The sequence below is a fragment of the Lethenteron reissneri genome, chromosome 66, assembly GCF_015708825.2.
Source record: "Lethenteron reissneri isolate LAM-NWPU_2019-01 chromosome 66, ASM1570882v1, whole genome shotgun sequence".
Classification (NCBI taxonomy): Eukaryota; Metazoa; Chordata; class Hyperoartia; order Petromyzontiformes; family Petromyzontidae; genus Lethenteron; species Lethenteron reissneri.
The window spans coordinates 7,865,426-7,878,993 of NC_083844.1; the positions used below are offsets into that span (position 1 = coordinate 7,865,426).

At 52.0% G+C, this 13,568-nt stretch overlaps 1 protein-coding gene across 1 annotated transcript in view; it reads right to left on the minus strand.

Moving 5' to 3' along the window:
• Nucleotides 1-6,320: 6,320 nt before the first annotated feature.
• The window catches only part of LOC133359828 (IgGFc-binding protein-like), a 92,871-nt gene continuing 85,623 nt past the window's right edge, over nt 6,321-13,568 (minus strand). The window contains exon 34 of the mRNA XM_061578368.1: nt 6,321-6,330. The gene's annotated coding sequence lies outside the window, so the exon portion shown is untranslated. The remainder of the gene's footprint in view (nt 6,331-13,568) is intronic.

A 13,568-nucleotide genomic window follows, 5' to 3' on the forward strand; every position in this document is an offset into this window, starting at 1 on the left:
TCGAAGGTGGTGTAGTGCGGGTCGCCCGATGCGTGGCAGTGACCTGGGGGGGGGTTGTGGCGGTGGGCAGGACGATGGGTCGGGGTGGGAAGGTCAGCGCTACGCTGCGCTACGAGCGCGGCAGCCCGAGTTCAATTCCCGCTCACGGTTATCACCGGTGACGATGATCTGAACCGGTACCTGGACGTACCCTTGGTCGACCTTGCCACAAATGAGGACTTAGTGCAATGTGTAAAAGCATTGGCACTGGGAAGACAAAGGCGGCCCTTGCGGGGTGTTGGTCACCCACCCCCTTGTATGCCATTCTGGCCTTCATAGGTGCTGGATAAGAGCACTTGCCCCAACAGTCTATTAAGGCTATCCGGGTGATCTTTGTCTTCTTGGTAGTAGCGGTGGTGGTAGCGGTGGTAGTGGTAGTAGCGGTGGTGGTAGTGGTGGTGGTGGTAGCAGTAGCGGTGGTAGCGGTAGTGGTGGTAGCGGTGGTAGTGGTAGTGGTGGTAGCAGTGGTGGTAGTGGTGGTGGTGGTAGCGGTGGTGGTGGTAGCGGTAGTGGTGGTAGCAGTGGTGGTAGTGGTGGTGGTGGTAGCGGGAGCGGTGGTAGTGGTAGTGGTGATAGCAGTGGTGGTAGCGGTGGTGGTGGTAGCAGTGGTTATAGCGGTGGTGGTGGTAGCAGTGGTGGTGGTAGCGGTGGTGGTGGAAGCGGTGGTGGTGGTAGCGGTGGTGGTAAGAGGAGAATAGGGAGCGGCGGTGTAGCGGTTTGCGCGTTCCACTACGAACCCAGCGACCCGAGTTCGATTCCCGCTCACGACGATATGTTAACCACCTCGCGTGGTATGCCTAGGGGAGGCCTAAGAAAGGTTTAGATGGGGTGCCACCATGGCTAGGAGATGTTACCTCCCTCGCTTGGTGTGCAGGAGGTCGTGGGTTCGAACCCAGATGCTGACGATGCCAGCTGCTGCTGTATATTTGGAGTCTGCGTCTCTCTCTCATCATGATCATGGTGGCTATGATATGTTAACTACCTCCCTGGTATACAGGAGGTCATCATGAGTTGGCATCATTGTCATCATCATCATCAACTTCGTCATCATCATCATCGTCATCATCATCGTCATCATCGTCATTATCATCTCACCCGCGATGGCGTCGCAGCCGGCCTTGCCCCCCTCCAGCACGGCGCAGACGTAGAACTCGGGGCAGGCGAACGCCTGGCAGTCGATGCCCCCCGCGTCACACAGGCATGAGCTCGTGCAGTCGTCTGAGATGAACGACTCCCCCACCTGCCACCGAGGGAGGACACCGGTGAAACGATGGGGGGGACGGGGGGGAGGTGGGCAGGGGGGGGGGGCAGGTGGGGGGAGGACCCGGGGGGGGAGGGGGGCCCACACCTCCATCTGTCAATTTTCACACGATGATGACGATAGAGGACATTAGCCACTTGGTTGAGCTGATTTGCTCTTTGGTTCTTGCGGTAAAGTCGCGGGTTCTAACAACACAGTTACGGAACATCCTCCTGTGTCTGAGTCAACGTGTGCCAGGTGATCTCATGGTTACAACTAGGCCTCGGCAAGGTAAGGTAAAAGTTTGAAGGTAAAAACAACGAGCGTACCTTTACCCTACCTTTTACCTTACCACAATACAATCACTCTACCCTACCTTTTACCATTTAGCAGGTAAGGTAAACGGCTAAAGGTAAAAAAGCAACGTGCCTACCTTTACCCTACCTTTTACCCTTACCTCATACAAATTACCCGATTACAGGGTAATTACTGAGGTACTACACATGAAAAAGGTTTATAACGGTAAATGCTATAGCTAGAGCGCTTTATACATATATACTACTCTCGATGATTCCAATTTTACACGCTTTCTTTTAACTCTGTTGTTGTCGTTATTATTGTTGTATCCTCAAATCTTGTAAATACATTTTAACCCACTTCCTAATGCGGTATCGACTGCAAACTTGGTATACTTATGTCATACTGATGACAATACTATATTACTGTATATCATTTAAAATATATATAATTTTTAACATTATTTTGTATATGTTATGTTTCGGCTTGGGTCTAATTGTCCACGCTCAACTAACGTTGGCTGTAAAGCACCACGGTCCCTTACTTCCTGGAGTCGTGGAGTTCTGCCATTACTAGTACATTTCATAAAGCATGTTTTTAATAAATATTACTTATTAAATGGAGGCCATGGACTGCGCCACGGACTGCGCCACGGAGCTTTTAGCGGTAATACTTCGTGCTAACTTTACCCTACCGGGTAATTCTTCCGAGCTACCTTTACCCTACCCTTTACCTTACCCCTTGGCATGTCGACACCTTTACCCTTTTACCCGGTAAAGAGGGTAAATTACCTTACCTTGCCGATGCCTAGTTACAACAACAACCCACAGTGGGGAGTGCATCACCTTGTAGTACTTGTTCTTGTAGACGCAGCCGCACTGGTCGGCCAGCACGCAGGCGTCGTCCTCCAGGACGTAGCCGATGTGGCAGACGCAGCCCTCGACGCAGTCTCCCTGGCACTGGCCCTCGATGGCGCCGTCCACGCACGACATGGGGCACGGCGGAGCGCAGTACGAGTAGTGGCTGTTGGCGGGGCACTGCGGGACGGCTGTGGGCGGCAGAGGAGTGGTTGGGTGAGTGAACGGGTGAGTGGGTGAGTGGTGGGGTGGGTGGGTGAGTGGGTGGGTGAGTGAACGGGTGAGTGGGTGAGTTGGTGGGTGGGTGGGTGAGTGGGTGGGTGGGTGGGTGAGTGAGTGAGTAGGTGAGTGAGTGGGTGGATGAGTGGGTGGGTGAGTGGGTGAGTTGGTGGGTGGATGGGTGAGTCGGTGAGTGAGTGGGTGGGTGGGTGAGTGAGTGAGTGGGTGAGTGAGTGAGTGAGTGGGTGGGTGAGTGTGTGGGTGGGTTGGTGAGTGAGTGAGTGGGTGAGTGGGTGAGTGAGTGGGTGGGTGAGTGGGTGGGTGGGTGAGTGAGTGGATGAGTGGGTGGGTGAGTGAGTGGGAGGGTGAGTGAGTCAGTGGGTGGGTGGGTGGGTGAGTGAGTGAGTGAGTGGGTGGGTGAGTGGGTGGGTGGGTAGGTGAGTGAGTGGGTGGATGGGTGAATGAGTGGGTGGATGGGTGAGTGAGTGGGTGAATGAGTGAGTGAGTGGATGGGTGAGTGGGTGAATGGGTGAGTGAGTGGGTGAATGGGTGAGTGAGTGGGTGAATGGCTGACAGAGAGTGAAAGATGAGTATAAGCCAGCCTAAATATTTCCAACTGGAACAGATGTTCCTTTAAAGGGGTCTAGGCTTTGCAAGCATAGATAAGGGATGGTATAACTGTGTCCAAGAACCTGCAACTTCGAATGGAGTGACAGGCCAGGTAACTTCCACACAGCGATACATAGCTTTTAACGAAATAAAGGCACTCATCTGATTCGGAGTGAGACCTCTGCTGTGAAAGGTCCTGGTAAGCAGATGTAAAAAAACGCCTCTAGATGGGGATTTTTGGAATTTCCTTTAGTTCAGTCCCTTCTGTTAGCAGCGGCATGAGCCAGCCGTTTCGCTAACCTTTGGACGATGTGTTCACACAGCTGGCTCAGGTGAGTATCGAAGGGAGAGCAGTGATTTTAACATGTAGGTTTTTACAACCAATATTAATAGAGGGTTTGGGTTCGATAACGTAACTATAAATGTATCTTTAAACCAGCCACCACCCGATACAGCGAATTAGTAAAGTTTCTCAAGTAAAGAAAACATGCTGATTCGTTACTAGTACAGCATACTGGTGTGTTAGAGAGTAAACCCACAAAATTTACAATCAAGTACGATGTTTTGCCGGTAATTACAACAACCAACATAATCAGGCGACAGCCGGATTTGTGGAGAAATCCTCCTCCTGTTTCTGTTGTAAATATTATGGAGAGCCGAGATGTCGGCCCAACACTCACGGCAGAGGGCTGGACTCCGCCACGCTTCAACGGGAGCCCCGGCCTTAACACAGGCCGCGAAGTAGGCTTCCAGGGCCTTGCAGAGGATGTCGTCGGCAAAGTTCAGCAGCACCATGTCGAAGACGCAGTTGTCAATGTACGGCATGGGGTCGACGAGCGCCAGGCACGAGCCGAAGATGCCCGCAACGTCATTGAGGATCCCACACGAGTCTTTCTGCTGGGCCTGGTTGACGGCATTGGCATCAAGAACCACAGCTCTGCCGGTGTCGTCAAAACCTCTGCACGGCCCAAAAGCCACCGGGAGGGAGAGAGAGAAAAATAAATAAGGGGCTGTCACCGGCGAAAATGCCTAAACGCAACACAACAATTTTTCAACATGGCCACTTCACGCCCCATGGCAGTGAAGGGCAATGGGAGCGACTCTGCAGTCCAATTTCAGGCCTAGTGCAGGCTTTTGCAATGTTTTGGATTTGGCTTAACGTTGCCTTGACCTAGTGCAGGCTCTGCATCGTCTAAAGTCTAATGCATTTGGTAATAGACATAGCCAGCACAGACTGTGATTTTTCTCAGGCCTATAATAGGCTCTGCATTGTCTTAGGTATAACGCTGATTATTTTTGGCCTAGCACAGGCTGTCTGTAGTCGTAAGCCTAATTAATTTGGTGCTGAATATATTGCAGGTTCCCACTTTGCCTCAGGTGCAATGCCTCCTAGGCTAAAGATTTGACATTGGGTCTGGTATTGTCGTAGGTCTCACACATTTGGCGTCTGGCCTCATATAGGCTCCCCATTGCCTTCAGGGAAATGCATCCATAAGTTAGCTGAGTACAAGTTATTGTTACAGGTAGCAGTTGCCAACCCTGAGAACACAAAAAATGGGATATATCAGAGAAAACATAAGAATATCCCACAATACCAGACAAGGGGAGTACTCCATGTGAATTCACGGTCTTGAGTGGTGCATGATTATGCAACTGACAAGAAAACGTTGGACTTTTAATGCCAGGTTGGAAAGATCTGTATGTGTCCAATAATGGCCCATTCAAAAACACAAGATGATCCAGAAAGGGGGGGGGGGGTGCGGGGATGGGGGAAAAGGACAGCTTGGCAATGCTATTCCCAGGCCTAGTCCATTCAACATCGGGCCCAACACAAGCAAATACCGAAGCCACGCGAAATGTGGCATTATACAAGCCGGGCAAGCGAGGCTTATTCGTTTTCGTGAGACCACCGTAGCTCACGTGTCGATGATGCCCGGCTCCTCCACCTTCCAGCTGTTGCCGAAGTCGGAGGCGCTGGGCGTCTGCGAGCCGTCCGGGCGCGTGAAGTCGTCGGCGGGGAAGCCGTCCATGTTGCCGCAGAGGCCGCAGAGTGACGCCACAAAGGTGGTGGGCAGCTTGACGCTCGCGCGGTATATTCCGTCGTAGAGGGCATCGAGGCCGAAGTCGGCCAACACACGCATGTAGTGGCCAGAGCGAGTCACCGAAAACTCATGGCCGTTGCTGTTGTAGTAGAACGGCAGGTTCAGGCTCACGCTATTCAGCTGCAAGGGGAGAGGTAAGGCGAAGCGAGGATGGACGACAGGTGTCGGTGGGGGCTCTCTATCGGACCACGCCCGTCGTTCACTCGTCATGGGGGGTTTTCCGCCGCTCGAGTGGACGACGGTGTGGCACACCATTTTCAACTTGTTGGCAGCCCTATGTCAATTGCGTAAATTCCGTCTGGCCATGACGGGATGAAAATAGTTCACGCAGAGCAAAAAACGGTGGGCCTCACACGCAGTGGTGGCTCCACGTTTTAGTTCAACTGTGTAGGAAGGACGCCAATGCGATGATCTAAACCCCGACTGAGGTTTAAGCCCACAGTTGTATCTGATTGAGAGTTTGGCGCTTTTTGACTATGAATATAAACATCACAATCACTGTTAAAATTGCATGCATGGAAGGGTTGGTTAAATTCTTGGGGAGGCATCGCGCAGCAGGCAATGTTGAGGGGGGGGGGAGGCGGATAAGGTGACAAGTAGGAGACAAAACACCAGGAGGAGACACAAGGGGAAAAGGAGCATAAGAACAAGAAAGCGACATGAATGACAAACTGGGCAGAAGAAAATCTCCACAAAGGGATGAATAGAACAGAGAGCAGCAGGAGATATGGTGGAGGAGACATCGACGAGGAGACACGACACGAAGGGGTGTGCAGAATCAGAGCGACTTGCGGCACTCACGAAGACGTTGGAGCCGGCCGCGAGCGTCACCCGGTACCCGTAGATGTCGACGAGGACCTCACGCGTGTACGCTACATCCCAGTTGCCCGGACGGATCTCATTCTTTACCTTCACGCTCCAGTTGGCGCCCGAGCACGGCTGCAAAGGCAAACGTCCCCCACGTAGCCTTAAGCAGATTGTTTGGGCAAGCGCTGTTGTCGTGTTGTTTGCTGCGAGCGGGAATCGAACTTCGGGTGGTAGACACGGTTCGCTGTGCAGCGCGCTAACTGCTGTGCTACCGCTCCTCACACGCACAAAAACACTGACAAAGATCCCCTGTGCAGCCTTAACAGATGCTGTTAGCGAAGTAGCAGCACCTATGAAGGCCGGAATGGTACACGGGGATGGGTGGCCAGCATCACGCCCTATGGGCCTTTGTCTCCCCAGAGGCGTATTTTACTACACACTGCTACACCACATCGTCCTTTTAGGGTGAGTCGACCTAGGTGAGGCCCAGAATTGATGCACATAATTGTCACTGGTGTTGGCCTTGAGCGGGAATCGAACTCGGGTCTGCCGGGTTTGTAGCGCAGCGCACTAACCGTTATGTTGCCGCTCCCATGCATACATACAGGAAGTCCTCATTGAATATGCTAGTTGTAGCGGTAGTAGATGCGTTCCTAAAAAGTGCCGAATGAAGATAAAACAATTTCCCCATGTGTAATGTGACGATAAAGTTTGGCGAGATACGATGTACCACGAAGCACGCCGTGCGGTGAGATGGGACTAATAACTGAGGGTACTCCGCCGCGTTACTGTATAATTCCACATACTATATTACTACGCATACTGTATCATTCCACGTACTATTTTGCGTTACTGTATCACTCTGTGTTAAAGTATCACTTGCCGTTACTGTAACATTTGACGTTACTGTATGATTTCATCACCGTACCGCTCAGCCGCGCAGCTCAAGAAACAAGTTCGTCGTCGACCGCTCAGAAACCATGTTATAACGTAGCGGCGCGTTCTGCGTTGCAATGGAGTGGTCATTAACGCGTTATAACGGAGCGCGCGTTCTGTGACATAAGCCTTGCCCAAAGGAAGAAGAACCCACGTTTGCTTAGCGAAAACACATGGCGGCGGTGTGAAAACCGATGCCACGCGTTAAAGTGGGGGACTTACCGGTGGCCAAGGGGAGTAGTTAGGACGGGAGTTAGTCACTGCTCTGCGTGGCTTATACTGACGGCAGGTTCACTGGGGGCGTGTCGGTGCACCTTTTGGCGTTATCTGGTCCAACACCATGTGAGACTAGGCTCTAAGGAAAGCTGTCACGGGTGTGGACCAATCAACTTTAAGGACAGTGCATACATTATCAGAGTTATGTTTTTTGTTTGCATTATGACTGCAGGTATTGTGGTCTATGCAAACATGACTCTTGTAAAAAAAGGTTTCAGTTTTGTTGCCAGATTAAAGGGTAAAAAAACAATTATCATATTTTTTACTGGCAAATGAGGTTCCAATGGCGTGTAGGTTACTTTGTTCGGAAGCTTTTGTGAGGTGCACTTACCCTCCTCCGATAAAACCCCCCTCACGTTCCCGCTGCTCACCGTCTCTACGTGTGTGGGGCAGTGAGCGCCAATCTCCTCCCCTTTCTCAGAGGCCCCCAGGACCACTGAATTGGGACTTTGGTTGTCCCGCGGAAATTTTCTGTTACCCCTTCCTTCCCTCGTTACGCTTCGTGCCTTTTCACCGGGCTCTTGTAAAGTAGAAAATAAAAAAAAAAGGTGAAGGACTTTACGTAGACATGTTCATTTTACGCACACCCTTCGAGTACGAACGCGCAGGCCACGGGTCTCACCTGCGTGAGCACGTACGTGTACGTGCCCTGGAAGTTGAACTTGCGTCCGTCAAATGTCGAGTAGTGGGGGTCGCCCCACGCGGTGCACTCCACTGGTGAGACACAACGCAGAGCTCATGGTCATCGACGGGAATACGGACGGCGACTCCTTTACTTATGAACATTCGACTTACGGACTTTCAGAGATACGAACAAACCCGTCCGTAATCTTGTATATTGGGGTCACTTTAGCTGTAGTTATTCACGTGTAACTTGGGGTGACTATAGCTGTAGTTATTCACGTAACTTGGGGTGACTTTGCTGTAGATATTTAGATAACTTTGGGTGACTATAGTTGTAGATCCTCACGCAATCTGGGGTGACTGTGGCTGTAGTTACCCACGTAACTTGGGGTGACTGACGTATCTCGGAATTACCATGGCCATCGGTGACCCCATGTGTATGCTTTAGGCTGACCGCAGCTGCAGTGACTCACAGATCTTGGGATGGCAGCCGTAGTATCCCTGGGGCCCGGCGCCGCAGTAGTTCAGGGTCAGGTCACAAGGGTTCTTCTGGCACTGGATGTTGCCCGAGGACACGCACGTGTACTGAGCGGAGCAGTCCTTCTTCCAGAAGATCTCCTTCACCTGACGGCCACACGAGGATCAGACGTATGTGTGTGAGTGGAGTGGAGCGGCAGTGTAGCGGTTAGCGTTATGCTGCGCTACGAACCTGGCCAGCCGAGTTCGATTCCCGCTCACGGCCAACACCATTGGCGATTATCTGGACCGGTCCTGGGCCTCCACTAGGTCAACTCAGCCTCAAATGAGTACATGGTGCGGTGTGTAAAACATCACCACTCGGGAGACAAAGGCGGCCGTGCGTGGTGTTGGCCACCCACCTCCTGGGGTGCCTTGCCGGCCCTCAAAGGTGCTCGCTAACAGCACTTGCTCCAACATTCTGTTAAGGCTATACGGGGGGAACTTGTTTTTGCGTGTTGAACTTTTTTTGCACCGTTCGTAGCCAACCGTGCTAATTGGAGGTGCAAGGGAAGAACAACTAACTAAACACAACAACAAAAATAAGTTCTAAAGAAATTATTATAGCAATGTTGTTTAGCGGTGTAGTGTATAATGTAATGTATAGTAGTGTATAGTAATGTAGTGTGGAGTAGTGTAGTGTATCGTAGTGTATAGTGTAATATATAGTGTAGTTTATAGTAGTGTGTATGTTTAACTTCTTTCATACCGTATGTAGCCAACCGTGCTAATCGGAGGTGCGGTGTTAATCGGAGGATCGTGCATCATTGGCATTTTTGACAATGTCACGATTGCCCCTTGCCATCTTCTAGACCATCCATTGACTCGTCCCTGCCCTACCTCTCCTCTCTCATCTCACTCTACCTTCCTCTTCCATACACTCTCTGCTCCAGAAACCAAGGCTTTCTGTCTAAGTCCTCGGTCAAGGTTCGATCATTCTCCACTGCTGTCCTCCATCACTTGGAATTCCTTCCATCCAGAATTCCGTGCTGTCGACTCCCTGCCCCTGTTCAAGTCCAAGATCAAAATCTTCCCAATTTTTAAAGGCCGACAAACCGACCGCCTCTTTCTCTCTCTCCATAAGAACAGGTATCTTGCTTTCTCTATAGCGTCTTCATGAGTGATGAGACGGCAACCATTCCCTTGTTACCCCAGTCCCACATCCCCCCAACCCGAGGTGGCAGGAGTTCGCCGCGCTCACCTTGTAGTACTTGCCGTCGTTGTCCTTGCAGCCGCACAGCGCCGGGGCGACGCACTCATCCCCGTCCCACAAGTGGGTCGGGTCAAGGCACTCGCAGGTCTCGCCGCACGGGTCGGCGCAGTCCGCCGGGGCGTTGGGGTCGTAGCACGTGGCCGGGCACGCGTTACCGCAGTCCTTGAAGGCCGCGCTCGCTCCGCAGTCGATCTCTGCGGTGGTCGGTGACGGGGGTTGGTGGGTGCGGGGGCGAGAGTCAGGGAAAGACGCACTCACAAAAGGGCAGACGGAACGGAGAGTGGGCGAGTGCCACGAGGATGTGCTGTGTGTGCGACGGATGGATATGTGCGTGAGTGTGTGTGCATGGGTGATGGGGGATATATATATATATATTTTTAGTTGGCACAGCAGGGGGCACAGGTGGTGCATCGGGCAGTCATCTCAGTAAGTCGACCCATGGCATCTGATGGGTCTGCCCCGTGACCTCCTGCCAGCGGGCGTTCGACACTTCACGTGGCCTCAATGTGCACTTAGCCTGGCACAAGCGCCTGGTGACGTGACTGCCACTTAGTGGAGAATGGTGGTTGTTGTTGTTGTTGTGATGGGGGAACTGCAGCTTAGCAGTTGGGGCGCTGCGCTGCGAACCAGGCGACCCGAGTTCGATTCCCGTTCACGGCCACCAACACCGGTGACGATTATTTGAACCGGTCTTGGGCCTCCCCATAGGTCGACTCGGCCTCAAATGAGTACCTGGTGTGGTATGTAGTAAACATCGTCACGAGGGAGCTAAAGGTGGCCAGGCTTGGCGCTGGCTACCCAACCCTTTGCGTACTGTGCTGGCCTTCACCGGTGCTACTCGCTAACGGCACTGGCCCCAACAGTCTGTTAAAGACTACACGGGGATCTTTGTCTTTTGTGTGTGATTGGTGATAGTGTATGAGATGGAAGTCAATTGTGGAGAGGTTCATGCTTTGGATTACACTGAATAAATAATGCCCATTAAATAAGCAATTATAGTACGGTGGGTTTAAGAGGCCCATGTGGAGTATAAAGGCTGTCTAGTCCTGTTTAATCCTCTTTGCTCACACACGTGGTTGGTCTATTGAGCAGTAGTGACCAGGGGCAGGGGGACCTCCACAGAGGAGGTGCCAATCTGCTCCTTAACCTGGCCATGATGGCTGATGACATCACTTCCTGTTAGCACCAGGACAGAGCCAGGCTCTTACCCCAAAATAAGCCTGACCTTACACCCACCTCACCCTATCACTTCACGTATCTGTGTGTGTGCGTCACTGTATGTAGATGTCTGTGTGTGTGTGTTCGTGAAGGATGCTACCGGTTAGTTGGAGGCAGTCACCCTCTAATAAAAACTGAGGGAGAGGAGCAACGCTCACAACAACGAGCAGAGCGCTGGGCAGCTGAGATGCAGCAAGTTGGCACAGTAGGGGGTATAGCTGGTGCATCTACCAGTGATCTCAGTCAGCCAACCCATGACAGTTGGGTCTGTCCCGTGACCTCCTGTCAGCGAGCCTTCGACACTTTACGTGGCCTCAACATGTACCTGGTCTGTTACAGGCGCCGTGGTGACGTCACCATCACTTAGTGATGAATAGCGGGTATTGATTGGTATTATTTGTGTGTTGTCTGTGTGAGAGACACTCTGCCTATAGTAAGGTGGAGCTAAGGGGCCTACGTGGAGTATAAAGACTGTCTAATCCTGGTTGCTCACACATGTGGTTGGTCTATTGAGCTGCAGTGACCAGCAGAATGGGTCCTCCACAGGGGGGCATAAATTTGCACTTTAATCTGGGCATGGTGGCTGACGACATCACTTCCTGTTAGTACCAAGACCGAAAAGGCCTTTAACCCCCACGTAGGCCTCTTAACCCTACCCTACCCTTCAATATTTACTCTTGAATAATGAACCAAACAAAATCTATCCTACACTCACAACACAGCCATCGGGTGTCTCCCTGGGTGTCTTTCTGTCTGGCAGTCTACCCCAGAATCAGTGGTGGAAATTAAAATATTTTTGGTGCTTTCGTTAAAGTCACGCCTGATTAAGACCGATTGTGTTGCGATCGAAACGTCGTGGTTTTTTCTTTTATTATTTTCAATGTATTAGTAAAAAAAAAATTGACACGAATATTTATTTATTTATTACTTTTATTTATATATATATTTTCTATCTACGTGACTTTACCGAAAGAACCAAGAATATCAATGCCTGCAGTCACGAAAGTTTTAAGTCGGAAATAAAAATGCCTATTCATCCCGAAGCCCATAGCCAGCCATAGTCACTGCCGCCCCCCCCCCCCCGAATTGGCCAAACAGCACCCTCTTTAGGGGTGGGAAGTGTTCGCAGAAGCAGCAGTATGCACGTGTCCAGTGTTGTTTTATTAGAAGTTCCAGTGTCGGTGGTGGTGTACCGCGATGCATCGTCACATTTCCCCAAATCACTTACCACCATCCCCCCCCACGACCCCCGCCTGTCGCCAGGGTAACTCAACCCCGTTACCTGCCCAGGGCTAGATTATTTAGGCCTAAGTCAAGTAAGCTACAGTTGAAGGGCTTCAGAATGTGGCTTGCCGTCGAACAAAGACGGTCATGAAGTGCCAGCCAAATACTCTTAAATGCATGGAATTGAAAATCTGGAGGACCCAGGGAAAAATCCACACGACCACGTAGAGAGAAACATGCAAACTCCAAATAAACAGCAGGCGTCAGGGTCAGGATCTAACCAACAACCTCCTGTATACCAGGCAAGGAAATTCACATCTCCTAGCCACCATGACACCCATAGCTTCCCCCCCCCCTTCCTTCCCTCCCGGAGGCACCTACCGCACTTGGTGGCATTCCTCCAGTTTTCCGTGAAGACAACGCCCTCGCCGTCGCAGGCCCTCACGTAGCCCTGCACTGCCTGGCACAAGACGGCCACGTCTAGCTTGGCGAGCACGAGGTCGTAGACGCAGTCGGCGTGGTGGGGCACCGGGTCCACGACGGCAAAGCACGGGGCCAGGGGGCTCGCCGGGTCGCTCAGGAGACCGCACTTGTCGCTGAAGCCCGCCTTGATTTTGAGGAAGTGGTCCAGGGAGGCGTTGGCCGAGACACCCATGTCGCTGCACCCGCTGAAAGGGGTGAGAGGCGCGTGAGGTGAGGTGCGTCGGCGGGGAATGCACAAGCGAGCGGGTTCGTAGCGCGCGGTGGCGTACGTGCCGCCGCCGCCGCGTTGGCTTTTCGCTGCTTTGCTCTCCGTGACGACGGTAACAAGAACAAACTCGACGGGAGTCTCTGCGTGCACGTAATATTTTTTTGACCGCGGATCGGACGCCAATGTTCGATGGGGGGAAACTTTCGCTCTCGCACCTCTCGCTGACGGCCTTCTCCTGCAGCTCCCAGCTGTTGCCGAACTCGGCGGCGCTCGCCGCCAGCGTGCCAGTGGGGGTCATGAAGTCGTCGCTGGGGTCGTTGTTCCAGAGGCCGCAGAGGCCGCAAGTTGCAGCGGCGTAGACGTCCTTGTTGAGGAGGTGGACGCGCACGCGACTCATCCCTGCACACGGCAGTGCCGAAGAGAATCAGTGGGGGTGGGGGGGGGGTTGATGAGCTGCCTCTCGTCCGATAGTGATACAAATGTAATTTGGAATAAAAAAATAGGCATCACAGGTTCACAAATTTTTGGCAAGGATAATACAATGCTATCGAATTAGGGGTGAGGTTGGGGTTAAGAGGCCTTTTTTTGTTCTGGTGCGAACAGGAAGTGATGTCATCAGCGACCATGCATGTGTGCATGTACGTTGGACTTCTTTCGCACCGTACGTAGAAATGAGATTTCAATCTAGATGACTTAAAAG